Raw genomic sequence first — 27,604 nt, forward strand, 5'->3', positions numbered from 1 at the left:
ATCGCTGCTAAGTCCATGACATCACTGAGCCAATAGCCATGAAAAGGGATCACTTCTTTGCCTGGCCCTCCAGGTGAATTTCATCCCATGCATAGTTCCCAGCACAAACCTAATTTACTTGGGCTGTGCACAGGTGCACATGTTTAACTCAAAGCTCCTTGCAGGCTGTTGATTTCCCAGATTAATGCAAAGTGTACCCTTTATTTCCCAAATGGCTTGTAGCATGGAGAAGTTAGACCACTTTGACTCTATCATCACTTTGCTGCCCTATACCTAAGACTTAATGTGTTTTCATCAAGCACAAGTAATACAGGCTGCTGGATGATAACAAGAACATTTTTTAGTGCAGGAGCAGGTACAGGAGGGATTGGCACTTTGGCTGATTAAAAATCAAACCTCTCAAAAAGGCTGGCAGAAAATAGAATGACATTTGTCATCAGAAAAGAACTGCAAAGAAATAAAAGTTATAGAGACATAGCTTCAGCTAGTTTATATTGGCAGTGCTCCAGTGAAGTCAGGGGAAAAATTCTGATGTACTCCAGCTGAGGTGTTGGCCATAGGCTATAAGAAGCCTGAAAATGATGTTTCCATTTAAATGATAGCGTATCCATCAGGGATCCATGAGGGTTAGGTTGTATAAGACGACTTTATCCTAAACACCTGGCTGCTTCTGCTCAACCAGTGCCAAGCAATCAAACAGCAGGTGAGTAGTAAGTTAGAATTGAAATGCATCGGAACCGTTGTGTGAGACTTCTCCGGCATCTGGCTGGGTTCTGCATCTCTCTAACTATTGCAATTAATCCAGATTTTTTTTCCAAATGAAAGCTTACTTTATGAAGGGATAAACAAGCTCAGCATGAGCATAATAAATGTGACTTAGTGTTGTGCTGGGGTTTTAGCTCATGAAAAATGATAACAACAGTGAGTTGAAATGAAAACTAATTATTTGGCAATATAAACAGTCAATGTGCTATATCTGCAGGATACACGGTACATTTGATTGCTAGGGGCTTGTGGCCTATTTGTTGTGTCTTGACAAGTGCTGTCTTGCAGAGGAATAAAGGCACAATTGGTTTATTGGTACTGTTTGCTATTACAGCCCAAATCCTGTGAGGAACCTCAATTCCATAGTGTATTGATTTCCTTCTCAGACAACAGAGCTGTCTATTGTTAGGGAAAGCATAGTCGAAGCTGGTGACTTGCTGATTTGATTGACTGGCAATAGTACAAAGTTAAGTCTTATCTAATAAAAGAACATAATGTAGCACTGAAACCTGTGCAAGTGACTGCTGGGGCATGCTAGACCTGTGATAATATTGGACAATACAAAGAGTGAGATGCTTTAAACCAGATAATGCTTTTGACAATTCATTATTAGCGAAAATCTCAGATTCACACAACCTGAAAAACTTGGCTTCTCTTGTTTTAGTTAACAGAAACCACAAGGATAAGTACACCGAACAGCTATTTAAATACTCACCTGACTGTGCTTTTATGTTATTGGGGGGTAGGCAGTCATGCTTTTCACAAATCTGATGCTGCTTTCATAGATTATAAGGCCAGAAGAGACTATTGTGATCATCTAGTTTGACCTCCTGTATAACACTACCCATAGGACTTCCCTGAGTCAATTCCTGTTGGATCTACAGCATTTCTTTTAGAGAAACAACCAAGCTTAATTTAAAAATTCCCAGTGATGAAGAATCCATCATGGCCCTTGGTTAGTTCTTCCAATGGTTGATTAAAAATTGATTAAAAATAGGGCGCAAGTGTTTACTCTGAATTTGTCTAGCTTCAGCTTCCAGCCATTGGATCTTGTCATACCTTTTTTGCTAGATTGAAGAATGCTCTGTTATCAAATTTTTGTTCCCTGTGTCATAGCTATAGACTTACTTGAGCGTTGATGAGGTGATAAACTGCCCTGCTTTTATGGCTTTTTCTAAAGCGGGTGGCTGTTTGAAGTTCTTTCCTTTTAATCACAAGCCCAATACTAAATGTGTGCACTTTAATAGGACATCCAAATCCTTCATTCGGATGCTCAAACCAGCACTTCGAATCAGGACCCTAATATCCTCATAGTACATGTCTATGTTTCAGTCTGAGCATCTAAAGGAGGAGTTTGGACATCAACTTAAAATATGAAGGTTGGGCCCACAATCTATATAATTAATATTTCCATTTATATGAACATAAAGAATGTTTTTGTTTTTTCTTCTTGCCAAGAGATGGCAGGTACTAGTGTTGAGAACAAAGACTGGGTGGGAGGATGTAAAATATAAACTTAGGTGTAAAATGTCCCAGGAAAATGAAATGAGAAATTGTGTAATTCCTGTTTCCCTACCTGCCAGTGCCCAAATGTGGAGCACATCATGTGAGAGGGAATGGGGGGGGGGAGGGGGGAAAGAGAACAAATTATTCAAGAATTAAACTTAAAATGCTGCTGGATTATCCCTTCAGTGTAAATAACTTTCTATAACCTTAGCTTCGTGATTCTTTATATCTGATTTTTACCATGATGTGAGGGGGATACAAAAAACATTTGGTACTAACTGAGTGATGTCCATTGAAATGAGGTACATTGGAGAGCTTGGCACTTTACACCCAATCTGCTACTTATGGTTCAAATTGAAGGGATAAGGAAGAGTATTTCTCTGTTTCCAGTGTTGTTCTATCCATCTTAGGTACATTTTTGGCCCCCATTACTGGGGTATCTGAGCACTACACAATCTTTGATCTTTATTTAACCTCACAACACCCCTCACAAGGTGGGGATGTAAAATTGTCTCTATTGTACGCAGATGGGGAGCTGAAGCCAAGAGACTTGCCCAAAGGCCACAGGAAGCATGGACTTGACCCAAGGTCTCTAGAGTCTAATGCTCTAACCACGGGACCTTCCTTCTTCTCTTTAGCCTGCTAGATTATCTCAGATGGGGATAAATTTAGCCCCAGCTCACAAAATTACCTCTGATCAATTTTTTTTGGTCTTAGGAGTGTATCAGGTTACACCAAACGGTAGGTATTCTAACAAAAATGGGCTTAGGGTTAGATACAGCTGGACCTCCTAATATGGGTTTTATCCCACTTTGCAATTTACTCAATTTCAACACTGCATCAACGATTTCTCTCTGATCTTTGCTCATCCTCTACTGTGCATTTGCTTGAGAATCTGAATGTTCTGTGGGTAGCTTGACATACAGTTAAGTAATGACAATGCCAATTGTTCAAATTACCATCTCCAAATTGCAAACTGATTGTGTTAGCACCATTATATGAGAATTTGTTAATAACAGAACATTTCCGCGGCACTCAAAGGCCTCTCGACTTAGAACTTTATAGCTTTTACAAAAAGCCTCTTCTCTGATTATAAATTTAAATCTAATTTTGTGGTCTTCTTAACATAAGGTGGAGGGAGATATTTTATCCTGGTCAAATTATCCGTTCCTTCTTTGAAAATCAAATCTTACTCAGTATAAATTTATTAAACTATGAAAGGCAAACTGCCTCACTAGCATCAAAATAAAATTAACAATAGAGTAATGCAATTTTATGATGAACTGTGTTACAAAAATCTGCATGTATGATGATTCCTCCCTGTAATATATATCGCTTTGGAATAAGTAGATCTGTTTGTTTTTTTCCTTCACATATAGATCAGTTTTATGACAATCCTGTGTATGAGAACTCTCCTCAGATCCTCCAGAACAAAACACACAGTAAGACCTTGATCTTGTGAAGATTCCCTTAATTTTACATGCTCTACAGTCAATGGGACTTCTCACCGTGCCTAAATGAAGCACCTGTGTAAATATTTACATAATTTGGGGATACTAATTAATTAGTATCAACTGTAATGTACTGGATATTTTCATATATTCACAGATTAAAAGGCCAAAAGGGACCATTGTGATAATCTAGTCTGACCTCCTGTATCACAGAAGCTATAGAACTTTCCTGAATTAATTCCTGTTTGAAATAGAGCACATCTTTTCGAAAAATATCCACTCGTGTTTTTTAAAATTGCCAGTGATGGGGAATCCATGGGTAAGTTGTTCCAATGGCTGATTACCCTAACTGTTAAACATTTGTATGTGCACCTTCAACTGGATGGAATGAAATTTTCTCAAGTGTCTCCTTCTAAGAGCTGAAGTTTACAGAGGTGTGACACTCTGTACCTCAAAATAGCACCCTGGAACCCTCACATTCACCACAGATATGATTTATATGTTTTTTTTTAATACAAAGTATGCCTTGTAAGGTATCATTTAAAAAGTCTTGATCTGTTGAACATTACTATCTTGTTGAGTTGTATGCAAAGTTATGAAGTATTACTATATATTCGTTACTGAAACATGTGGTAAGTGGGAAACGCCCACAGCTAATTTTTCAGTGGCAACAAAGGAGTAACAAACAGCGACAAGACAAATTTATTTCAGGACCAACCACATGTGTTGATGGCCCATCAAGAAGAATCCACTCTCCCAGAGACTCCTCAGGCATGTGCAAAATGGGGGCTGCCTAATGCCCATGTCACAGCAAGGATCTTTTTAGCACCTGGAGAGAAAGTATAAATGAGGGTCAATGACATCACCACTGGGCCTCTCTCCTCCCCACAGCTCAGCATCTTTTCAAGGCAATAAAAATTAGTCACCCCGCAGCACAAGGGATTATGAACAAATAGCTGATGTTTCCTGAGTGTTCTGCACAACCTAGCAGGTTAACAAGATATCATCTAATTCAGACATTTAAGTCTTTATGTTAAATACACAACATGCTGTCAGATTTAGCACAGCTAGGTCAGGCCATTAGCATAAGCAACACAAGTGCTTGAGGCAACACATAGACAATCAGTTTGTGGGCCAATTTAGTCTCCCCTACAACAGCAGGACTGGAAGGAGAAGGGATTTACAGCTCCCTTCCCAAGTCCTTAAAATGTCTGACACCCAGCAACAGCACCAGTGTCAGAGGCATCTCATCACCTGATCTTCACCTTGATCAGCTTGGGGGCCTAGCCAAATCACAAGTCTCACCTGAGCCCAATTTGATGTTAGTGGAGGGGACACAATATCAGCTGGTATAAATCAGCCATAGCTCTGATCTTGCATAGAGAAGCACCAATGTGCACCAGCTGAGAAGGATCTGGGTTGGAGCATTTCTCCCCTGCATAAGGAAGAACATGTTAGTAGTGTTCTGAGAAGACACAAAAGCCTTTGTTTATAGTAATGTTAACACACATCTACAGAAACATCATGAAGCCAGGGAACCTTTGTTTTATTTCTCCAGGTGGTTGCAGTTCCCATTTTAAGAAAGTACATTCCTCTAATTTCCTCTATCACTGGGTTGCTGAGCAAAGCAGAGATTTTTGTGTGGATATACTTCTGGAGCTTTAAGAATAATGTCATGGAAAATATCTAATCTGGCATTGGTCCCACTTCTCCATCCCCTACCACCCAATTACACACTGTCCTGCTGAGGCTGCCAACAAGATGAAGGATGCTAATTAGTGCCATCTGAAATGGTTTGCGGTTGGCTGAGGTTTTTTGGGGGGGAGGGGCATGAGCAATAATAAAATAATTCACTAGACTATCATCTTCCCTGTTGAAAAGAGATGGACAAATATAAATGTCCCTATTCTGTAGACAATGAAACTGTCTATACATTTAGTCACTTGCTTAAGATAACCCAGAGGGAGTTCAAGGCAGAACAACCTGGTTCTCCTAATGCCTAGACCTATGGACCTTGCTACCTCTCAGATGTTGTTGGAAGTTATTGAAGTTGTCTGTTAATGATGATGTTTATATCAGATTGATCTAGGTCAATTCAAAGTGATGGCCTGGAAGCAGAAGGCTGCTTATCTAATTGTCAGTCACCGGAGTCATCTAGTTGCCGTCTGTAGCAACAACAAGCTGTGTTTAAGCAAGCACTTTGAACATGGAGAGGGCCTTTCTACTAAACCACTTCCTTTCAGAGAAGGAAAAATAACTGTTGTTCTGATTAAGAAAGGTACAATGTTTCCATTTACATAATTAGTTTGGGTCATCATTCATTACTTTTGTTTTAAACAAAATGCTTCTAACTTGAATTCCCCCACACATGGACTAAGAGGTTGAAAAGGCAAGAGAAAAATACCATAGCGTGCAGTTTATTTTCCATCCATAGAAGTAATTTAGTAGTAGTATCAAGGACAATCTTCATACATGGCTGTATTTGCTTTTCACAATCAACTCTCTAAATAACTTTTTCCATGAGTGATGTACCTGAATATTTGGATGCTAATAACTAGACTTCTTTAAATTTATTAATCTGAATTTGGGTTATTGTGGATGATGTACTAGATGTATTGTGTGGCTTTTAAACAAACCTTTGTCCTTCTGGATAATTTAAGCACTATACCCAGATGTACAGACACTCTTTTCTTAACCTGTGTACCATATAATTTTAACATTAGCTTTAATAATTTTTAAATTATTAATACTGCTGCCAGTTTACAAAACACAGGCCTTGACATTCAGTTTCCTTTAAAATCTTTCCATGATCCTCCTCATTGCTGGGTTCTGGTAGCCCCCAGCATTATAATTTAAATAAGGATGGCCAAACTACCCAATACATTTGTTCCTTGTATCCTCTTCTATTCAGCTGTTGAATTCACCACTAAATTTTAGTCTCTGTCTCCTGACAGTGCTATCCATTTATAATTATCTCTCCATGGTTATACACTTTAAACAGTTCCTTGTCTATGTGATGCAATGCGACAGTATCTTAACCTATTTTCCTTTACCTTTTGTTTAATTTTATATTAGGGAGTCACAAAATGAAGTTAAACTTTAATCTGAGCTACACAGTTTAGCAATATCTATCCAAATCATCAAAAGTTTTAGGGTAAGAATGGATCCTAGAAATGGTAATCTTTGGTTTCCACTGCAGAGTGATCCAGCGATCCACCCAAGAACTGTGCAAAATTGTTAGTGTAAGCCCTATAAAATAACGTTTTGGAGCATTTGGTTTTCTGTTTGGTTTTTTCTTCCACCAAATAATCCTTATCTCCCCTCTGAATTTTTCCCCACTGTTGTTTGCATTAAATCACTGTAAAGGAAAACTCCAAACAGATCTCTCTATTTATTAAACAGTAGGTGTCACGACTGTATCAGATGGGGTTTTTAAAAAAACAGATTTGCATAACAACAATGTTAAGTGATGTCTATCTATTATGATTGGTACAGTGTGTAATTGTCTGCGGTCTCTCCAAGGTCTCTTTGGAAATGTGGTCTGTGACAATTATTGTCTTGGTGTAAAATATTTCTAGAAAATGACGCTGTTGGTTACCCTCTGTTCAAGGTTGTTTGTTTTATTCTTGAAATGAAATGTCACTCATATAAAGATTCAGGCAGCAAGTATTTACCTACTAGAATGATTTTGTGATTAACCTTTATATATGATTACATATCTATAAAAGCTTTCATCCTTTCTTGACTGCAAGGTTATACAAACGTGAGATTTTCAAACATGACTAGTGATTTTTTTTCACATTAAGAAAAGGAGTACTTGTGGCACCTTAGAGACTAACCAATTTATTTGAGTATAAGCATCCGATGAAGTGAGCTGTAGCTCACGAAAGCTTATGCTCAAATAAATTGGTTAGTCTCTAAGGTGCCACAAGTACTCCTTTTCTTTTTGCGAATACAGACTAACATGGCTGCTACTCTGAAACCTTTTTTCACATTGATTTTCAGAATCTTTTAAGGTATCTCTAGTTGGACATCCCAAATACTGACCTCCCCCCAATTACTAGTTATTATTGAAAATGATTTTGGACTAACTTGGTCACAGCTCTTCTGCTGCCACTTTTTAAAAAGGATAGTATGATTTTTCAAGCTCATTTCATACCAGTTTATATCATTCATACATCTTTATTAATTAATCTCTTATGGTGATTGTTAGGATATAGATATTCAGGCCTGCCTGGAAAGGCCTATACTCTAAGAATGTAGGTATATGTTTATCATTTAGCTAGTAATAGAGGTATACAAGAAAGAATCTGTGTAAGAGCCTTTTCTCACTGTGACAGTCTGAGGCCCTGTTCTTAGGCCAATGTCTTTGGCTAAGCAGCAGAGGCAGCCATAAGCTGGGAAGCGACCGGTCACATCCTCACGTTCCAAACTAGTCAATATGGGGCTGTTAGGAAGGTGATCCGATCTATCACCTCCAGAGAAAGGGAAGAGCCTAGAAGATGTAAAAGGAAATTTAGGTTGATAGTTTTCTGTCTGGGAAGAACTCACTTATCAATAGACACAGCTGGGAAACCTTATGTCTTTATAGATGTAGTTGTGAAATCCTCACTTCTGTATTGTTTTGTCATTATAGTTCCCACTTTGCTATTGTTTATTTGCATGGTCTCTGTCTGGTTCTGTGATAGTTTCTGTCTGCTGTATAATTAATTTTGCTGGGTGTAAACTAATTAAGGTGGTGGGATATAATTGGTTAGCTAATCATGTTACAATGTGTTAGGATTGGTTAGGTAAATTTCAGTAGAATGATTGGTTAAGGTATAGCTAAGAATATTACTATATAGATTAGGGGCAAACAGGAAGTAAGTTGGGATTCGAAAATAAGGAAAAAGGAACTTGGATTTAAGCTTGCTGGAAGTTCACCCCAACAAACATCGAATTGTTTGCATCTTCGGACTTCGGGTATTGTTGCTCTCTGTTCATGCGAGAAGGACCAGGGAAGTGGGAGAGTGAAGGAATAAGCTCTCTAACAGTGATGAAAGAGGAGACTTAAATGATCTTCTACAATACATGTGGGGTAGAATATATTGATTATACACAATTGTACACCTCTTTCCATGTGGACTCTATTAGCATGGCATATCCCCTTTACAGTTGCTCGGACGACACTATTGGTTGAATGTGTCACAGCTGTCTTGATTACAACCCAGGAAAAACCGAAACCTGGATGGTGGATAGGGGTTATTAGCAGGATAAACTTTCTCTTCCCGGCTGTTCTGGCACATGGAGAGGGCAAATTCTGAAGTAGCAACAAGTTAAGGAACTTAGTGTTCTCAGAATTATTTTGCCACTTCCCAATCAATCTTACCCAGCAAGTAGGATTTAAGTCTGCAACAAGTTAGAAGGAAGTGTAATTGCCACAGCCTTGCATTTGTACATGCAGTCCATTTGTGTAACACATTTCCATTGCTGCTACTCCACCAGCTCCAGTGCTCGCCCCTTTTTGATGGTTCTCCAAAGCCAGTAGCTGTCTCAGCGTCAAGGTTAGTCTACACAGGATCAGGAAGGTGTCATTTCCAGCTTGGGGAAAGGTAACTGGTCTGGTTCTGATCTAAAAATAGAAGTGTAGCTGAAGTGGTGGGAGGATCATGTGTGATCCTTTCTGAGGCCCTAGGTGCATGCTCAGGGTAAGGTACCCCCTAGTGCCGTGGTGGCTGCACTTCCATTTTTAGCATGCTAGCTATATGAGAGCTAGTTCAGCTACGTCTCCTCTACCTGGAAATTACACATTCCAGCTCCATTGTACATAGATCCACAGAAAGGCAAGTGAATGGAACAAGGGTAGCATCAGGACATTTCTGCTCACCACTGGCTCCTCTCCCTCAGCCTGAATTGACTATCCTTCCATGTCCTCCCCTCCCTGAGTTGATTCCCCCCCCCAGATCCTCAGATGCAGGAACAAAACATAGTGCTATTGTTTTTCTTCCCCTCCTTACTAATGCCACTTTGAGTTACAGGAAAACAATATTTTCTTGTTTAAAAGCGACTGTTCTGAGTTCCTTGGTGCAAGAGCTGGTCAGATTCCATCCCTCCGGCCCCCGTGGAAAATATCAACTTCTTGTTGAAAAATGGGTTGGTTGGTTTGTTTTGCTTTGCCTGAAACTGAAACTTCTTGGTTTGGGGACAGAAATTTTTGGTTTTCAGGTTTCTGTACTGTCAATAAAAAGTCAAAAAATTCTGCAGAAAGCAAGTGCTTTTAGCAAAAAACTTAGGTTTGTTGAAAACCCAATTTTCCATTGAGAAACAGTTTCAATGGAAAAGTGTATCATGGCCTACTCAATGCATTATTTTCCTCTCAAGAAAACTTTTGATTTACTTGATTTAAAAGAAAGCAGTGAGGCTATTAGCACTTGTCATGCTATCAGTTAGTTTGAAATGTATTTCCAAAAGATCCCATTACTCCATTATTGCCTGGATCTTCAGAAGATGTGCTAAAAATGTGATCCAAAGCCCACTGAAATGAGTAGAAAGACTTTTACTTCACTGGGGTTTGGATCAGGCCCTTAGTCCTGTTGGCAGTCCAATTTGCTTCGCTGAAGGCAAGACATTTTGTCCTAGTCTTAGCCTGTTGGAAAATAGTTTAATGAAGTGGAAATAAAGCTTCTGAGAATGTGGAAGCTCTGTCAAAGATTGTCACAATCTACTCTAGACACTGCACAGCCTTTCACAGTTTTTAAAAGGAAGTTTAATAAGATTAATTGAAAATGAAAGTTGCTTTTTTGTATGAGCTGTAAGTGTAGGGAACTATGCAGAGCCACAGCCAGCAGTAGGTTTTGTATCATTACAGTGTGCTGGGTGTTTTATGGACAAATATAGAGATACACCTTTTCCCCAAAAGCCAGATCTAAGGGTCAGACATCAATGGGAGTTTTGTAGTTCACTTAAATGGGATCAGGTTCTATATACGATATGTACAGCTGACGGTATGTGACATTAGCACACAAACTAACAGAGTGATGGAACTGGTGTGTGTCTTGTTAGTTCTGTGTTTTTGACTTAGACTCTTTAATGAATTCATAAATCAACCTTAAATATTTAACACATAACATGGGGAGGACTAGGATTTTCAGACCCGTTAGAAGAGATGCATACTTCAGGAGAGGCTTGAAGGAAGGAGAGGTTGATACCAAGCTGGGAGGGGTTGCAAGCACTTTGAGAACAGGATTAGAATTCAAAATGATCTTGACAAACTGGAGAAATGGTCTGGAATAAAAAGGATGAAATTCAATAAAGACAAATGAACTTTGGAAGGAAAAATCAATTGCACAACTACAGAATGGGAAATGACAGCCTAGAGAGGATACTGGGTGATGCTGGCTTTCCAGAGAAATGTGACATAGCCATACCAAACATCATAACTGTATAAGAACACCACATGAAGTTCTGCCTGGAGATTGGCCTGTCTGTGTATATGACTACTATTTGATTTATTGCACCAAATCCCATCTTTGCTTCCTAACACCAGTGACTGTATCCTGAATCTCATATAGTGCTTACTGTGAATTCTTCTTCTTTCTCCCTCTGTTTACATTTTCGGTAGGGGATTTATGCTGAACAGCAGGATCCACTTACTGTCACTGTTTTTCTTTTTTAATGAAGGCATTTTAAAATGGAATGGTTATAAACTGCTTGAAGTTTCAGCTTTGGAAATTAAGTCGCTTTCACATTAAAAAATATCTGCTTCCAAATCACTGTCGCCTTTACTCAATTCTAGTTATGTGCACTGTTCTGAAAGGCTTGCAAGGTTGATTGGCAGTCTCAGAACAGTCTGCATTCACTCTAAGGACACGTCATGGTAATGAGACTTCCGCCGTTACAATAAACATCTTATTAAAACCTAATTAAGGGCCCAATTCTGCAAGGTGTCATTGCAGCCGACATATCGCTGGGTGCCCACAAATGCCAATTTGGGAACTTTAATTGAAAACATTAACCCAAAAGGACATCATGTACACTGAATGCCTCAACATAAGAGCCCTAGTCTGTTTCTGTAGTGTCTGTGTATTCCAGATGAATTGATCTTGGTGATATCCATTGGCATGAAATAGCTATTGCCCCCTGGCCCCAGTGGAGACTAGCATCCATTTCATTGTTATACTGTGCCATGATTCATGCTGCAGCTAGGTATATTAGCCAATAAATGATGTGTTTCAGCCTAACAGTCCTTTGAGAAAGAAAGTTTTCCTCATATTTATGTGCCACTGAAGTTGCTTTAAAACAGGACGGTTCATCTAGACCAATTGTGTGGAAATTTGACATTAGCTAGATTTGTTTCATTCTGAAAAACAATTCAGTTTCTTCCTCCAAAGGCTGGGAAACACTAGTTCCTTCAGAATTTAATCTCTAAATGACCTTATTGCTGCTGCATTTCTATCCAGGCGAGTTCAGCTGCTCATGAGAGTGGAAGGGGACTTGTTTGTTTAGAACTGATAATGCAACATGGAGCCTTCACCCCTAAATCAGTGGTTTGAGGACAGAGGCTGCTGAAGGGATGCGGTGCTGCCCTGACGATGCCCCCTTCCTGGCCATCAACACCCAAGTCTGGGTCTATGCTGGACCCCATGAGCAAGCTCCCCAGTAACAGGGATGCTGTGTTTGCTTCCCCCCCTCCCACAGTGAACTGTCCATCATGAAAGGTCTCTGTCAGGCTTGTCTGATCTATCTCACAGGGATGCTGTGAGGGTTAATTAGAGAGTCTGTACAGTTCTGTGCAACTGTAAAGCACTCTGCAGGTGCTAAGCAGTGCTAGCATTATTATCATCCACGTTATTCTGCTCTGATTTATATCCTCCAGAGCTCCATACCAACTGCGTTTTCCTTATGTTACATGCTTGCTTACCTAGAACAAGATCATAGAAATGTAGGGCTGGAAGGACCCTTGAGAGGACAGAGTCCAGCCCCTGCTCTGAGACAGGACCAGGTAAACCTAGACCATCTCTGACAGTTTGTCCAACCTCCAACGATGGGGATTCCACAAACTCCCTTGAAAGCCTCTTCCAGAGCTTAACTACCCTTATAGTTAGGAATTTTTCCTAATATCTAACCTAAATCTCCCTGGCTGTAGGTTAAGCCCATCATTTCTTCTCCTATCTTCAGTGGACATGGAAAACAATTGTTCGCTATCCTCTTAATAACAGCCATTAACATATATGAAGACTGTTACCAGGTGTGTCCCCTCCCCCCTCAGTCTTCGTTTCTCAAGACTAAATGTGTCCAGTTTTTTTAAACCTTTTCTCATAGGTCAGGTTTTCTAAACCTTCTGTCATTTTTGTTGCTCTCATCTGGACTCGCTCCAGTTCATCCACATCTTTCCTAAAGCATGGTACGCAGAAATGAACATAGTACTCCAGTAGAGGCTACACCAGTGCTGAGTAGAACTGGACAATTACCTCTTATGGCTTTCATATGACACTCCTGTTAATACACCCTATGGTGATATTAGCCTTTTTTTTTTTTTTTTTTTGCAATTGCTGACTCATATTCCATATGTGACTTGTATTCCGTATGTGATCCACTAGAACCCCAGATCCTTTTCAGCAGTATGATCATCTAGCCAGTGAGTCCCCATTTTGTCATTGTGCATTTGATTTTTTTCCTTCCTAAGTGTTGTACTTTGAACTTGTCTTCACTGAATTTCATCTCATTGATTTCAGACCAGTTCTCTAAGGTGACATTACACTTATAACTTTTCCTGCCACCTATAAGATAAGATTGCACTACTTCCCTGGGTTTTTTAACCTCCAGCTAGAATGAGAATCTGACTATAATCTTGTCTGCACTAAGGAAGAAAATCGCTGCAAGAACATTGCTTTCATGAAATACTTTGTTACATCACTGGTCCTTGAAGCAGGTTAGTGCAGTTATGCACCAGCAGTGTTTTTGGTGGGACTATTGTAGTGCTTTGACACAGGGTCTGTTTACAGTACTTAAAATAAACCATGACTGACAATGGTTGTCAGCAAGAATTTCTCCCTAGGCCTCCCATCAACTGGAAATGAAAACAATTGGCTGCTAATGTAGACAGGAAAAGAATTGTTTTCAGCACCACTACATGGAAACTTGGTGGAACAAGGTGTCTATTCTACTGTCTACAACTGTGCTAAATCTCCCCCCCCCCCCCCCCCCCCCCCAATCTGAATTAGGATCTAAGACCACATTTTTCATAGGTGGCCTCTAGTTTGGGATACTCCAGTCATTGGGTGCCTAGCTTTTTGGGTGTGTATCTCACCTAAGACCTAATTCTGAGAGATTCTGAGCTCCTCCATCTACAGTTTCAGATTTGTGTCCATTTATCTACCGATGTGATATGTGCCAGCAATGCCCCTCTGCCATGTACATTGGCCAAACCGGACATTCTCTACACAAAAGAATAAATGGACACAAATCTGACATCAGGAATCATAACATTCAAAAACCAGTAGGAGAACACTTCAGCCTCTCTGGCCATTCAGTAAAAGACTTAAGGGTGGCAATTCTGCCACAGAAAAGCTTCAAAAACTGCTGCGCTTGAATTAATATGCAAACTAGATACCATTAACTTGGGTTTGAATAGAGACGGGGAGTGGCTGGGTCATTACACATATTGAATCTATTTTCCCCATGTTAAGTATCCTCACACCTTCTTGTCAACTGTCTAAATGGGCCATCTTGACTATCACTACAAAAGTTTTTTTTTCTCCTGCTGATAATAGCTCATCTTAATTAATTAGCCTCTGCCAGTTTTTATGGCAACTTCCACCTTCTCTGTATGTATGTATATCTTCTCTGTGTGTGTGTGTGTGTGTATATCTATCTATCTTCTTACTATATGTTCCATTCTATGCATCCGATGAAGTAGGATGTAGCCCATGAAAGCTTATGGTCTAATAAATTTGTTAGTCTCTAAGGTGCCACAAGTACTCCTGTTCTTTTTACTTTTGCTATGAGAGTGCCCAAAAGTCCCCATCAAGATTTGGAGCTTCATCATGCTAAGTGCTATAAAATCATTTAGGAAGACAGTCCCTGCTTCAAAGATCTTGCAGCCTAATTTGACATCATTTCATCATCCTGGGGGAAAAATGATGATGTTTTAAGGTGGTGATTTTTCACCTCCTAAGTGCTTGTGCTAACTCATCAACCCAGTCTGTCCCTAGCTGAATGTTGGATCTCTTTTCCTATTCAAGGTCATTGTTGAGACATATCTGGGCATATTATTTCTGGCCAATGCATACATGGTAATACAGGTATGTTCTGTGGTAATTTTTAGATTGTATTCCTCCATTACACCCGAAGGAATTATGCACAGAAAAAAAAATCAAGAGTATGCCAAATTAAATAGTTTTTTAAAACAAATTATAACACTATTTGAACCTTCTTTAGAAATGTATGCAGGTATTTTATATTTATATATCACATTTTATCACAGAATCTACTGTAGTCCTTGAACAAAAAAAAGTGGCGTGATTTTTAAAATTGAATAAAGTTGTTAAAGGAGAACTTGTTAAACTGAGATTAGTTTTTATAATTTTCAGCAAAATGACCCCTTTTCTGCAATAAATTAGATGCTCATATCTTTTCAGAGTCCAAGTGCAAAACTAAAAACAAACAAAAGAAAGCTTTGAGTCCTTGCGGTATCTCAAGTACTGTGCAATGTAACAAAATTATTGTGTAGTTATATTGGGTTCTTCTCTCATACTTATCAAAATATTAGCATCAATAAGACTAAACCAAATGCTTTTTTGTTAGCGTAAAGTCTTTTTAAATTCCAAGACTGAAATAAAGGAACACCAGCTTATTCAGTTTGTCTTCTGAAAGAGAGCACCTCTGACTGGAGAGGACTAGATTATACTGTGAGTTGTTGCACTCAGCACCAGCTGTGTTTGTTACAACATTTATGTATCTGAAAGCTAATGGTTTCAGGAACAGTCAACATGGATTCACCAAGGGCAAGTCATGCCTGACCAACCTGATTGGCTCTGTGAATATGGGGAAAGAGGTGGATGTGATATACCTTGAATTTAGCAAAGCTTTTGATATGGTCTCCCACAATATTCTGTGGTGGGACGGCTGCCCCACAAAGGCCAAAGAAGGGTTAAAGCAGCCTTGGGGAGGCTGTGCAGAACCCAGCTAATTAGAAGAGGGCTTATTGAGCCAGCCAATAGGGAGAAGGCTTAGTGGAGCAGCCAATCAGGGCCAGACTGGCCTATATAAGAAGGACTGCTGAGCAGAACAGAGGCAGTCTCTCCCTGGAAGCTAAGGGGGGAGGACTGGCTGCCCTGGGGGAGGGGAGGGGAACGGAACGGAACGGAACGGAACGGAACGGAACGGAACGGGAACGGAATGGAACACACGCACCATGGACAGAGCAGTTCTGGGCAGGGTTAGGGGAGCAAGAGGGAGCTCCAGCCTGATGGCTGCCAGACGGAGGCCCAGATACAAAGGCGGGAGAAGGTGCTAGGGCTGTGGGGAAGTGGCCCAGGGAAACAGATGGCGGATTAGGAGGAGGGGCAGTACGTGGCTACCGGCTATAAGATCCTTGGGCCAGGACCCCGTCCCCTTTGCCCTCTTCCTGCCCCCCCCCCCCCCGCACTGGGGAGTGGACAGTGCATGGACTGCAGTTTGCCACTGAGGTGAGTGACTAGACCAGAGACTGCAGTTTGCCACCAAGGGAAGTGGCTGTACTGAGGACTGTCAGGTCCCCTGGAAGGGGGGAGAGAACCGACTGGGACATAGCTGGAGGGCTTTGTCCAGAAGAGGATGCCGCGGTCTGGGGAGCGACGTGGGTCCTAAAGGTGAAGGCAAGAGTGATGATGGGTGAGACACCACTAGACGAGGCACTCTGGTGAAACAAGAGCTAGTTCCCAGAGCAGCCAGAAGGTGGCACCATGGTGGTGAATCTTGCCCTGTTACAATTCTTGCCAGCGAGTTAAAGAAGCATGGATTGGATAAATGGACTATAAGGTGGATAGAAAGCTGGCTAGGCTGTTGGGCTCAATGGGTTGTGATCAACGGGTCGATGTCTAGTTGGCAGCTGGTATCAAGCGGAGTGCCCCAGGGGTCAGTCTTCGGGCTGGTTTTGTTCAACATCTTCATTAATGATCCAGACGATGGGATGGATTGCACCCTGAGCAAGTTTACAGATGACACTAAACTGTGGGGGAGAGAGATCCCCTGGAGGGTAGGGATAGGGTCCAGAGGGACCTAGACAAATTAGAGGATTGGGTCAAAAGAAATCTGAGGTTCAACAAGGATTAGTGCAGAGTCCTGTGACAGAAGAATCCCATGCACTGCTATAGACTGGGGATTGGCTAGCTAAGCGGCAGTTCTACAGAAAAGGACCTGGGGATTACAGTGGATGAGAGGCTGGATATGGGTCAACAGTGTGCCCTTGTTGCCAAGAAGGCTAACGGCCTATTGGGCTGCATTAGGAAGAGTGTTGCCAGCAGATTGAGGAAAGTGATTATTCCCCTCTATTTGGCACTGGTGAGGCTACATAGAATCATAGAATATCAGGGTTGGAAGGGACCTCAGGAGGTCATCTAGTCCAACCCCCTGCTCAAAGCAGGACCAATCCCCAAATACATCTGGAGTACTGCATCCAGTTTTGGGCCCCCCACTACAGAAAGGGTGTGGACAAATTGGAGCTAGTCCAGCAGAGGGCAACAAAAATGATTAGGGGAATGGGGCACATGACTTATGAGGAGAGGCTGAGGGAACTGGGCTTACTTAGACTGCAGAAGAGAAGAAGTGAGGGGGGATTTGATAGCAGCCTTCAACTACCTGAAGGGGGGTTCCAAAGAGGATGGAGCTTGGCTGTTCTCAGTGGTGGCAGATGATAAACAAGGAACAATGGTCTCAAGTTGCAGTGGGGGAGGTCTAGGTTGGATATTAGGAAACACTGTTCCACAAGGAGGGTGGTGAAGCACTGGAATGGGTTCCCTAGGGAGGCGGTGGAATCTCCATACTTAGAGGTTTTTAAGGCCCAGTTTGACAAAGCCCTGGCTGGGATGATTTAGTTGGTGTTGGCCCTGCTTTGGGCAGGGGATTGTACTAGATAATAGACCCTAATCTTCTATGATTCTATGAAATTTGGAAGATGGTAGGCTGTTTATGACCAAAACATGGCAATGTCAACTTCCTCTGACTGTAGAGTGCTCTGGATTGCATCGGATGCCACCTTCCTTGTTTACAAAGCAAACTATTTGTATAAATAAATTCTCACTAAAGTCAGGGTTGCAGAATCTAACCCTTTACCCATCACTTACTCCAAGTTATGATAAATCTCAGCTTCTTTTCCTCCGCCCCCTCCCCACACCCCCCCGCAGCAAACTTGGTCCACAGGATTTTAAACACCTACTCTGGCTGACTTGTGTTTTGAAAACCGATAAGGCAGCTAGCCATCTTAACATCAGTAGTGAACGCTGATTAGTACATTGGCTTTCCAAAAGCTTTCACTGTGCTCTTGTGTGTTTTTTTTCTTTTTGTTTTAGCATATTTATAGAGAAACAAGCAAACAAAACCCCCCTGAAATATGGAGCTTATGGGGAATCTTGAACTGGCATGTTACAGTTACGTCAATAAGTCTAAGATTCTTACCAAAACTTTTAAAATGTAGCCTGAGGTTTGCATTAATATTTACACTAAATCCCCACCATTTGCAAATTGCTTTCTTTCCCCCTTGGACTCTCATGAGGGTGAAATACATTTTCACCAGACACCTAGACATGGAGTCAATTTTCACAGCAGCGGGAATCTCATTAGGGCTCGTCTGGCTGTTGAAGGCTTCCTTCCTTCGGCAGCAGAATGGTGAGCTACTGTTGTAGTCAAACTTGAAAGCAGGCACAACTTCTTTACTTCAGTTTGCTAGCTAGTCACATTTCTGGCAGGACGATGGTGTCTGCTCTCTGCTGTGTTCTGGGAGGAGGAAGAGAGGATTCAACCATGTGGTGGAGTGTTTGGTCTGCTGGACCTCAGCTCTGTTCTAGTCCAGCTTCTACTTTGGGTAAGAAAAGAGAACCCAACATGACTTCACTTCAGCCAAACTCCTTGCTGCAGAAATGGGATAGCAGGTATGGTGTCTAAGTTGACTCAGATTCCATGGTGATGGGATGCAGAGTTACAATCTAGATAGGACTTAAAAATATATTTTTCCAAATTACTTTTTCATAAACATGGCCTCTTTATAAGCCAAGTGTGTGTGTGTGTGTTTGTATTTATATACAGGCATTTCTAGAGTACTTGTCAGCATGGTATAATTGCTGTACTGTTTGGTGATGAGTCATACCTGAACTAGAGCCTGATTTAACCACTTGTGATCATGAGTCATTCCTGTGCTAGGCTCCAGCCAATCCACAAGGCAGGAGCTGATCATGTGACTCTCAGAGCAGGTATATAAGCCTCACAGGAGAAACAGCAGCTCAGTTTGTTTAATGTCACTTCATGGCTTGGAACTCTCCTCAGCCTGATAGGGATAACAAACTCCACAGGCCTCAGCCTGCTCCAGCCCTGCTCTTGCTCCAGCCTCATTACCAGTTCTGTTCCAGCCTTGGTCTTGTTCCTGGACTTACTCTTGCCTTGTTCCATGACTGCTCTGGACCCCTGATTCTGACCCACCGCTCCAACCACTAGTCCTCACGGTGCCCATCATGGTTTCTGAGAGTTCTAATGCACCCACACCCAGCAGCGCTATGCACCATATGTTGCCTTTGAGTACTCCAGCACAGTAGCAAGCAGCCCAGAAAGTAGCCTGTTTATGTAGCCTGTATCCTGTACGGCTACAAAAGACTCCAATGGCCTGCCAGAGCCAAAGAGAAAAGGAATAAACAAGCTTTTCAACACAATGAACGATGAATTGTTGGCCATGAGATAGCTAGACATTTGGATGCAATAATATTTAGCATTCATAGACCTTTACATCTTCAAAGTGTTTAGTGAATATTAAATAATTAATCTTTATAATACCCCTCTGTGATACGTAAATATCACCTCCTTATTACAGGTTGGGAAATTGAAACAGAGAGGTTAAGTGATTTGCTAAAGGCTACAGAAGAAGTCAGTGTCAGAGATAGGTTTAGAACTTTGGACTTCCTGGCTGCTTGTCCTGTGCACAGACCACACAGGCTGATTTCAGTCCTATATGAAGTGAGACTCTTCAATGGAAAGTGTTTTTGCATTTTGGTCAGACTTAAGAAATACATCTATGTAGGTGCTTGTTCCCTTCAGTAAAGATTATATCAAGACAATGCTTTTCCTTAATGAAGTTGGGAAACATTTTGCTAGCTGTCATGATGGGAAATGACATTCTTAGATACTTCATAGTATACATTTACTTCAACTGCAACTCACCTTGAAGAAAGCATTTATTTGACAACTAAGTCGTAATTTGAATGGTAAGATTTTTCCCAATGTCTAAAGATGTTTTGATGACCTTTTATGCAACTGCAAGTCATTACTATAGCAGAAAAGCTGAACTTGACCTTGTTTTTTTAAACTTCAGTGCTGATTGATGAATTTGCTGACATTTTCCAGTGACCTCTGTGACTTGAAGACTTCCTAGATCTGACTTAATTGAAGATCAGCCTGAATGAAAATGAATTTCAAAAGTGCTCTGTGGTTTGTGATTTCTGTTGAAACTCTCCTGAGTTTCTCAAGTCTCAGGAATGGAGGTGAGTTATCATTCAGATACCAACACAAGTTGTGCAAGATAATTAAGTGAAGCCTCATTTAAAATAGAGGGGAGAAAAGCACCATGATATTATACTGACAGGCTGCTGTCACATAAGACTTATGAGGATTCTTTAATTGTTCTCTGGATTGTTTCAGACTGGCCCGTTGAGTTAACTCTGTCATGTAGTCTGGAAATATTTAAGTCCCATCAGAGACTCCAGGAAGTTTGACTTCTGCTTTATGTGCCTGGGCAAGATTTTTTGCATCCTCCATAGGAACTTGGATAGCCCTCTTATTAGTAATTAATTATTAATTGATTATTCTATTCATGTCCCTACTTCTGCCGTGAGAGGAGCACCTGGGAATGTCACAATTTTTAAGATAGTCAATGAGGGTGGGATTTTCAAAAATGCTCCGCGTTGGCCTAACTCTGCTCCTACTGATGTTACACCAAAGTTAAGCCCCTCTGAATATCCCATTCCAGGTTTCTTCGAAAAAGAAGCCTCTTTTCTACTCCCTCAGTTAGTACCACACCACACAAATGAGTCTGGTTATCAGAAGAGTTCCTTTTGTGGGCGGGTGTGCTCAGGTGTTGTTCCGTGGAGCCTTCCGTAGCATTGCTACCTACCTTTGTTTTTCCTTTTCTCTCCCTTCTTCTCTCTTTCAATTGAGTTTTGCTTCTCATTTCAGATGATCCTGTCCTTCAACTATACCATGAAGTGTTTTAGTTCAACCCGCCTGGTAACTACAGCGGCGTGTCTATGTTCGGCAAACCCGTGGGGGGAGGAGGGGAGTTGCCTGCTGCTGTGCAACGTGCTGCAGTTCACCGAACTCCCTGTGGCAGGAGACTGTATTTCTGATGGGATCCACTCAGAATTAGGCTCTCTAACCTTCACTTTCTATCTGGTGTGGGGAAAGGCTCAGTGGCCTTCTAATGTTTCCTCTGCTCTCCCATATTCCAGGTTAACTGACTGACCTGTTTCCTACTTAGCTCCTCAGCGAGTGGATGAATGATCTGGTTCCCCATCCTACTTCAGTGGGTCAGCAATGAAGACTCACTCCCTCTTAAATCCTCTTAGTATCTTCTGAGATGGCAGGCCCTGTCCCCACTCCTATTTATTTCCAGGAGAACCAGGAAATACTCCAATCTGTTTTTATGAGCACTTTGGGCCTCAAAGTGAAACCCAGTAGTCATCCGAGTCCTTTGGAATTTCCCTTTTCAACATTTACCCCCAGGCATGGAAGCTTCTCTTATAATGAGTAGTAAGTACCTGATTCCAGAAGCAGTCCCATCCATTTCAGTGCGCTTGCTTGCGATGTCCAAGGTCACCCAGGAAGCCCGTGGCAGATCAGGAAACTGAAGGTGGGTCTACCAGGTCCCAGCCTAACACCCTAACCACAGGCCTATCCTTCCTCTTTCTTGCTCATTTTAGGTTCAAATGCGCACCCCTTACTTTCCCTGGTGAGCAATTACTCTCGCAAGAAGACTCATTGGTTTCAACTGAACTATTTGTGTAAATAAATTCTCACTAAAGTCAGGGTTGCAGAATCTAAGCCTTTACCCATCACTTACTCCAAGTTATGATAAATCTCAGCTTCTTTTCCTCCCCCCGCCCCCCCAGCAAATTTACATTGTCGGAGCGTGGAAATCACAGGAGAGTGGTACGCTAGAAGCATGCACAAGTATATCATTATAGTAACTCTGCCCAGACCCAGGGGCCCATATTGTTGTATGCCACAAACCTATTCAGTGAGACTATGTGCATTTGAATTTTTGAACTGGTGCCGTGTTTGTCAATCGGCTGTACTGGAGAAAGCTTTTCATAGAGCTGATAATATCAACATTTGCCTCTTTTGCTGGGATGGGCAGCTGGAATAGGGCCCACAATGGAAAATTCTCGTTTATTCTTACAACCTTTGCCAGCCTATTAAAAACAAATGTACAGAAAGTGGAGTCACTGATCTGACTCTAATGGGAGAAATGCGCTCATGTAGCTTAGGCTGGATTCTCCATGATTTTCATTGTTCCCTAATTGATCTAACAAATCTTACGGTTTACCTAGTGGGAAAGGATGAAAGTGGGGGAGGAGGCCTTCTGGGGAAGGAATTTGCTATTAAAGATCCAAACAAAACCTCTGCTCTCTGTGCTTCCCAATCTTGTGAGGCCATGCAACTCTTGTTAGCCTGACTGTGTCAAAGCCACAGAGGGGAAGAAGGGTGGGAGTATCCGGGAGGGCTCGGGACTGTCTAAGGAAAATCCTGGCCGTGACCGAGGAAGTAATTCAATTTATTCTGATTTATTGCTGGGCGGCTTAGTTATTTAACAATCTGTCCTAAGTAACTGGAAACACCTAACTGTGCTGCCCCAGGAGCAGAGCAGGAGTGGAGAAGTAACTTGCTTTTGGACTGTTCTAGGAACAGATTATTTCCTCCTCTGCATCTGTTCATCTGGGAGGCAGGTGTGTGTGGAGCCCATTCCTTGCCCCTCTGTGCTAGAGAGGAGGTATCAGCCTTTCAGAGGCTTCACTGCTTGAGCTGACACCACCTGTAAAATGAGGCTGACTGGCAGTGGGGATAAAACCTTAAAAGCATGAGCATCTAGTGCCTGAGTTAAAAGATCTTTCTGTGTTAACTCAGAGACTGTACAGACTCATAAACCTCTGTACAGACTCATAAACCAGGCACTAGAGGTGGACAGAGAGCCACAAAGTAAGTAAATAACAGAGCTGTAAAGGGGTTATTTTACCTAGGCATGGAAGGATTTGATTTGTAGTGGTAGGTGTCTGTAAACATCAGTTTCACGGTACAGACACAAACTGGCAAAAAAATATTTCCCTTGATGACTACTGAAATTTACAGATAGACAAAGTGAGAAAAATGCGGCTTAAGACCTTATTTAAAGTTTGATTTAAGGATATTTACTTCATATATTTTGGCGTGATGTTGACCATTTGTGTTTTAATGGTAATATAGGGCTTTAGCTTTTTGAATTTCAGCATCTGTCATTAAATAATTATTGTCTGATTTCCACCCCCCCGCTGCCTGTCTCCCCATAATTTTGTGCAACTATGAAAACTGAAATAGATTAAAAATAGACAAAAAATGCTTCAACTCGTGGATACTATCCATCAAAAGGATACAGAAATAAAAATTGAATTCTGCCAGCCCCACCTATACTTCTTTACTTGGCTGAGCAACCTCCTAAGGGTAGGTCACAATCGCTGAATGGCAGAAGATGTGTGAACTTAGCGGCCTTCTTCATTTGAGCAACTTGCTGCAGCTCTGTTGGGGTTGCCACTCATGCTGATGTTTTTATGGGAGCATTTAGATTTCTACAGCGCTGGGCTGTGACCAGGCATGAAAGAGTCATGCTGAACAAACATAAAAGTGGAATCCCTGGGTGACACGTGTACTGTGCACCTGAATGTGTAAGCTCAGTGAATAGTACGAAGGCTACTATATTGCTTCTTGATAGTTCAGGGTACCATCTGAGCCAAGTTAAGGGGGTGTAGGGCACTGGAGGTAGAGGGATTTAGTGAGCCATAAATATCACACATTAAATAGAGCACTACCATACTGATTATCCGTGGCCATTTCCCCATTATCAATGCTTAAAAAACAGAATGGCTGGCTTTACGTAAAGCCTTAAAAGAGAGCGGAATAAATCCTGCTGTGTTTATCATGGAGCAATTTCCAAGCTTCTTATAAATTTGGTTTTAATTAACAGAAACATGTCAAAACCACAGCTCATAATTCAGGGCTCTCTTGGGGCTCCAGTAATTAAATGCACTTCTAATTTCAAATTTAAGATGCCGTCCTATTTCACATGGACGTCTCTTTCTGGCTGACTGTATCGTTTGTCACTGATGCCTCAGGAGTGCATGAAACAAATGATAATCAATATCATACATTGTTGACTCATAAAATTCCACTGTTCAAACATACTACAGATTATTCTTTCAAACCCTTCTGACCCAATAGGCCCCTTCTTTGGTGTATGAAAGCCACTCCCTGATCAAAGGCTTGCAGAGGTCCGACCGTGTTCCTTCTCAGTCTTTGCCCATGTTCTGCCTTCTAGTGCCCCATAGCAAACCCCTTGGACTCCTCCTTGGCCTGGTGATGGCCTATCCATCTCCTTCCACAGCCTAAGTTCTTCCTGGGTTCCTGCTGCATCTGCTCCACTCGTCTCCTACTCCATCCCACCTGATCCTTTCCAGCATTCAAGCTTTACACTCTAGGACCTTCCCCTGTCTCCCAGTTGTTGCTCTACCAGACCTTCCCAACCTGTTAGCTGCTACTACACTTACAAACAAACACACACACACACACAAGTACATTTTATCTGACCTTCTGCCCTCCTCCAGTCATGCAACTTAGTTCCCAATACCTCAACACAAACAAGCAAAACCCTGTTCCCCTTGATCTTAAGCAGGATGGGGATAAACACAAAATAGTATCTTATTATTTGTTTGTACAGAGCCCAGCACAATGGGGCCCCATTCTCGGTTGTCCCCTAGGCTCTACCCTAATAAACATGATGCTAATGCTACTATATTGGAAAGCAAGGTGCACCTCCCACTCCTCCATTCTCTCCTTTGACTGAACAGACAGACAGTTCATTCTAGGACTTCAAAACAATTGAATTACTCGCAGCCCCATGCACCAGACTGCTAATCTCTCTGGAGGAAGAGTGAGAGGCCCTGTAGGAAACGACTGTTCCAAATCGTATCCAAGTGTAGTTAATTTTATAGACTACACCACATTCCCTACTAAAGGTATCAATAAAAAAGGATGCAGAGGAAGAAATACATCATTTTAATGAAAGACTTCCATGCAAATGCCCCTCCACTGCAAACAATTGGGGACTAAGCGGTATAAGCATGTTATTTCTCATCTCCAGAGCTCTCTGTCACAGTCACTGATGCATCTTCTTCATAAATATTCACCCCACGGGATGTCACCCCGTAAGTCTAGTTAAAGAAAGAAAGTAGATTTGTATTCTTGGTAGCAAAAAGGTGGCAGATAATGTTGAAAGAAAAAGTGTCCCTTTTACTTCTGAATCTCAAATATGCCCAATCATTCATTTTAATTTAAACTTAATAGAATAATCCCTATGTTAACTAAAAACCTCTTGATTAAGAGCGAGATATGAGCTTTACACACTCGGCGACATTTTCAAAGGCACAAATGGGAGTTAGATGTTTAATTCCCTTAGGGATCGTCTCCATGGCACCAGCAAAGTGCACTAGAGGGGCATTATTTGTGGCACTCAGTAACGTGCTGCACTCTTGCTGCTCCATGTAGACCCTGCTGGCGTGTTCTAAAGGGGACTTAGCTCATGTTGATGTAGTTGCATTTCAAGCAGAACTAAATTAATGTAAGTTTAATGCAGTACCCTTTAGAGTGTGGTCGCAGGGTCTACATGGAGCAGCAAGAGTGCAGCACGTTATTGAGTGCCACAAATAATGCCCCTCTAGTGCACTTTGCTGGTGCCATGTAGACAAGCCCTTACTCTTCTTTGAAAATCCTGGACTATATATTAATTTTATTACTCACTGGTATGTAATTATCAACCATATGATTATCAATGATATTTTAATTATTATTTCCCCTTCTGCGTTTTTATTTATTTATTAACGATTTATTTTACAGTGGTAGCAAGGAGAGAAGTAAATTGTGGGATGAGATTTGCTTTGGCAAAACGTCTGAAGAGCAACAGGGGAACAGGCATGATTTAATGAATGATAGGTGTGTAAACGGAAGGAAATGACCTCATAATGAACATGAATTTCTAGGAAAAGACAATATGCACCAGAGCTCCAGGAAAAGGAATGATCTACAGGGATCGCTTTTGTGAACTGCAATAATAAGAAAGCAAATCTGGCTCTAGAAGACAGAAATCACATTCTGTGGACTCTGTGGAGGGGAAGGACGGTTTTGTGGTTTTGGCATAAGACTGGGATTCAGAATATTTGAGTTCACTTCTTGTATGACCTTTGGGCAAACCCTTTGGCAAAACCCGAAATAGGGTGCCTCATTTCTCTGTAAGATGAAGATGATAATACAACTTTTCTCACATCCTTTATCTGTCTTGTCTACTTGGATTGCAAGCTCTGCAATCTCTTATTATTGCTTGCGGCCTTGCACAAAGCGGTCTTGATCTTGGTGGGAGCCTCTCGGCAATTCCATAATACAAATAAGAAATAGTAATCTGAAGTGGTTCTGACATTGAATCAATGGGGTCAGTGTATCTATTATGTGCTCGATTGTAGAATCCCTGATCACACTGATGAACACTGGGTGGGTAGATGTATTGGTTTCAATGGGACCCACTTGCATCAGTGCTCACTGTAAGAGCAGTAAAGTATGATTAATGCTTTTCAATCCTTCTTATAGGAGCAATGTGTTTTCTGCTGGGATATATATCAAGGACTATCAGGCTATGTCTATTCTTGGAGCCGGGACTGTGATTCCCAGCTCATGTAGACGTACCCATGCTAGCACTGGTCCAACTGGCATGCAAAAGTAGCAGTGTAGGGGTAGCGCGGGCAGCAGTTTGGGCTAGCCACTTGAGTACATACCCAGGGAAATTGAGGAGGGGGAATACATACTCGGGACTTTTCAATTCTATGCAATTAAAGGTTATAGAGTAATATGCAGAATCTTTTTTGGTAGGATGGCATTCGTATTTAAACATCATTTTGTTTTCTGTTTTCCCAGGTGTATCCTGAAATAAATGCACATTTTGAGTCCTCCAGTCTGAGACAGATCTAACATTTGTGGGAGGCTTTGAAGGGAAGAATGTACTTCTATCTTCTAACAAAGGAGGGGTGTGAACCTTTGTATCGGTCAGGATTCTGGAGAACGTGGTAGCCATCCTTCTGGAGCTGGGCCACAGAAGGCCTATGGAGGTAACATATATGGACATAAAGAGCTAATGGACCATTAGTTAGAGCTGCGAAACCCTTAGAAACTGGCAGATTTAGCCCCATTTTCATATTTGTGAACTGTCCATGAACAATCTGAAAACAGTCTGAAATTTTTACGGACACCTAGCTTTAACTACACTATCTGTCTACCTATAATAAATAAAACAATTGACATTTGTGTGAAACTTGCATTTTGTTTTTACCCAGGTGTGATGCAGATGCACACCTTCTGCTCCCAGCCTTCCCACA

At 41.5% G+C, this 27,604-nt stretch overlaps 1 long non-coding RNA gene across 6 annotated transcripts; it reads left to right on the plus strand.

Annotated features, from left to right (window-relative positions):
• The first annotated feature begins 220 nt into the window (after nt 1-220).
• On the plus strand, nt 221-27,604 carry LOC122466718. Of its 6 annotated transcripts, XR_006292455.1 has the most exons (6): nt 221-703; nt 20,289-20,425; nt 21,117-21,167; nt 21,389-21,689; nt 26,079-26,174; nt 27,147-27,604. It is a non-coding gene; the product is annotated as an uncharacterized LOC122466718 (long non-coding RNA). The 6 variants fall into 6 exon arrangements; XR_006292456.1 differs by lacking the exon at nt 21,389-21,689; XR_006292458.1 differs by lacking the exons at nt 20,289-20,425; nt 21,117-21,167.

Source organism: Chelonia mydas, chromosome 7 (assembly GCF_015237465.2).
Source record: "Chelonia mydas isolate rCheMyd1 chromosome 7, rCheMyd1.pri.v2, whole genome shotgun sequence".
NCBI lineage: Eukaryota > Metazoa > Chordata > Testudines > Cheloniidae > Chelonia > Chelonia mydas.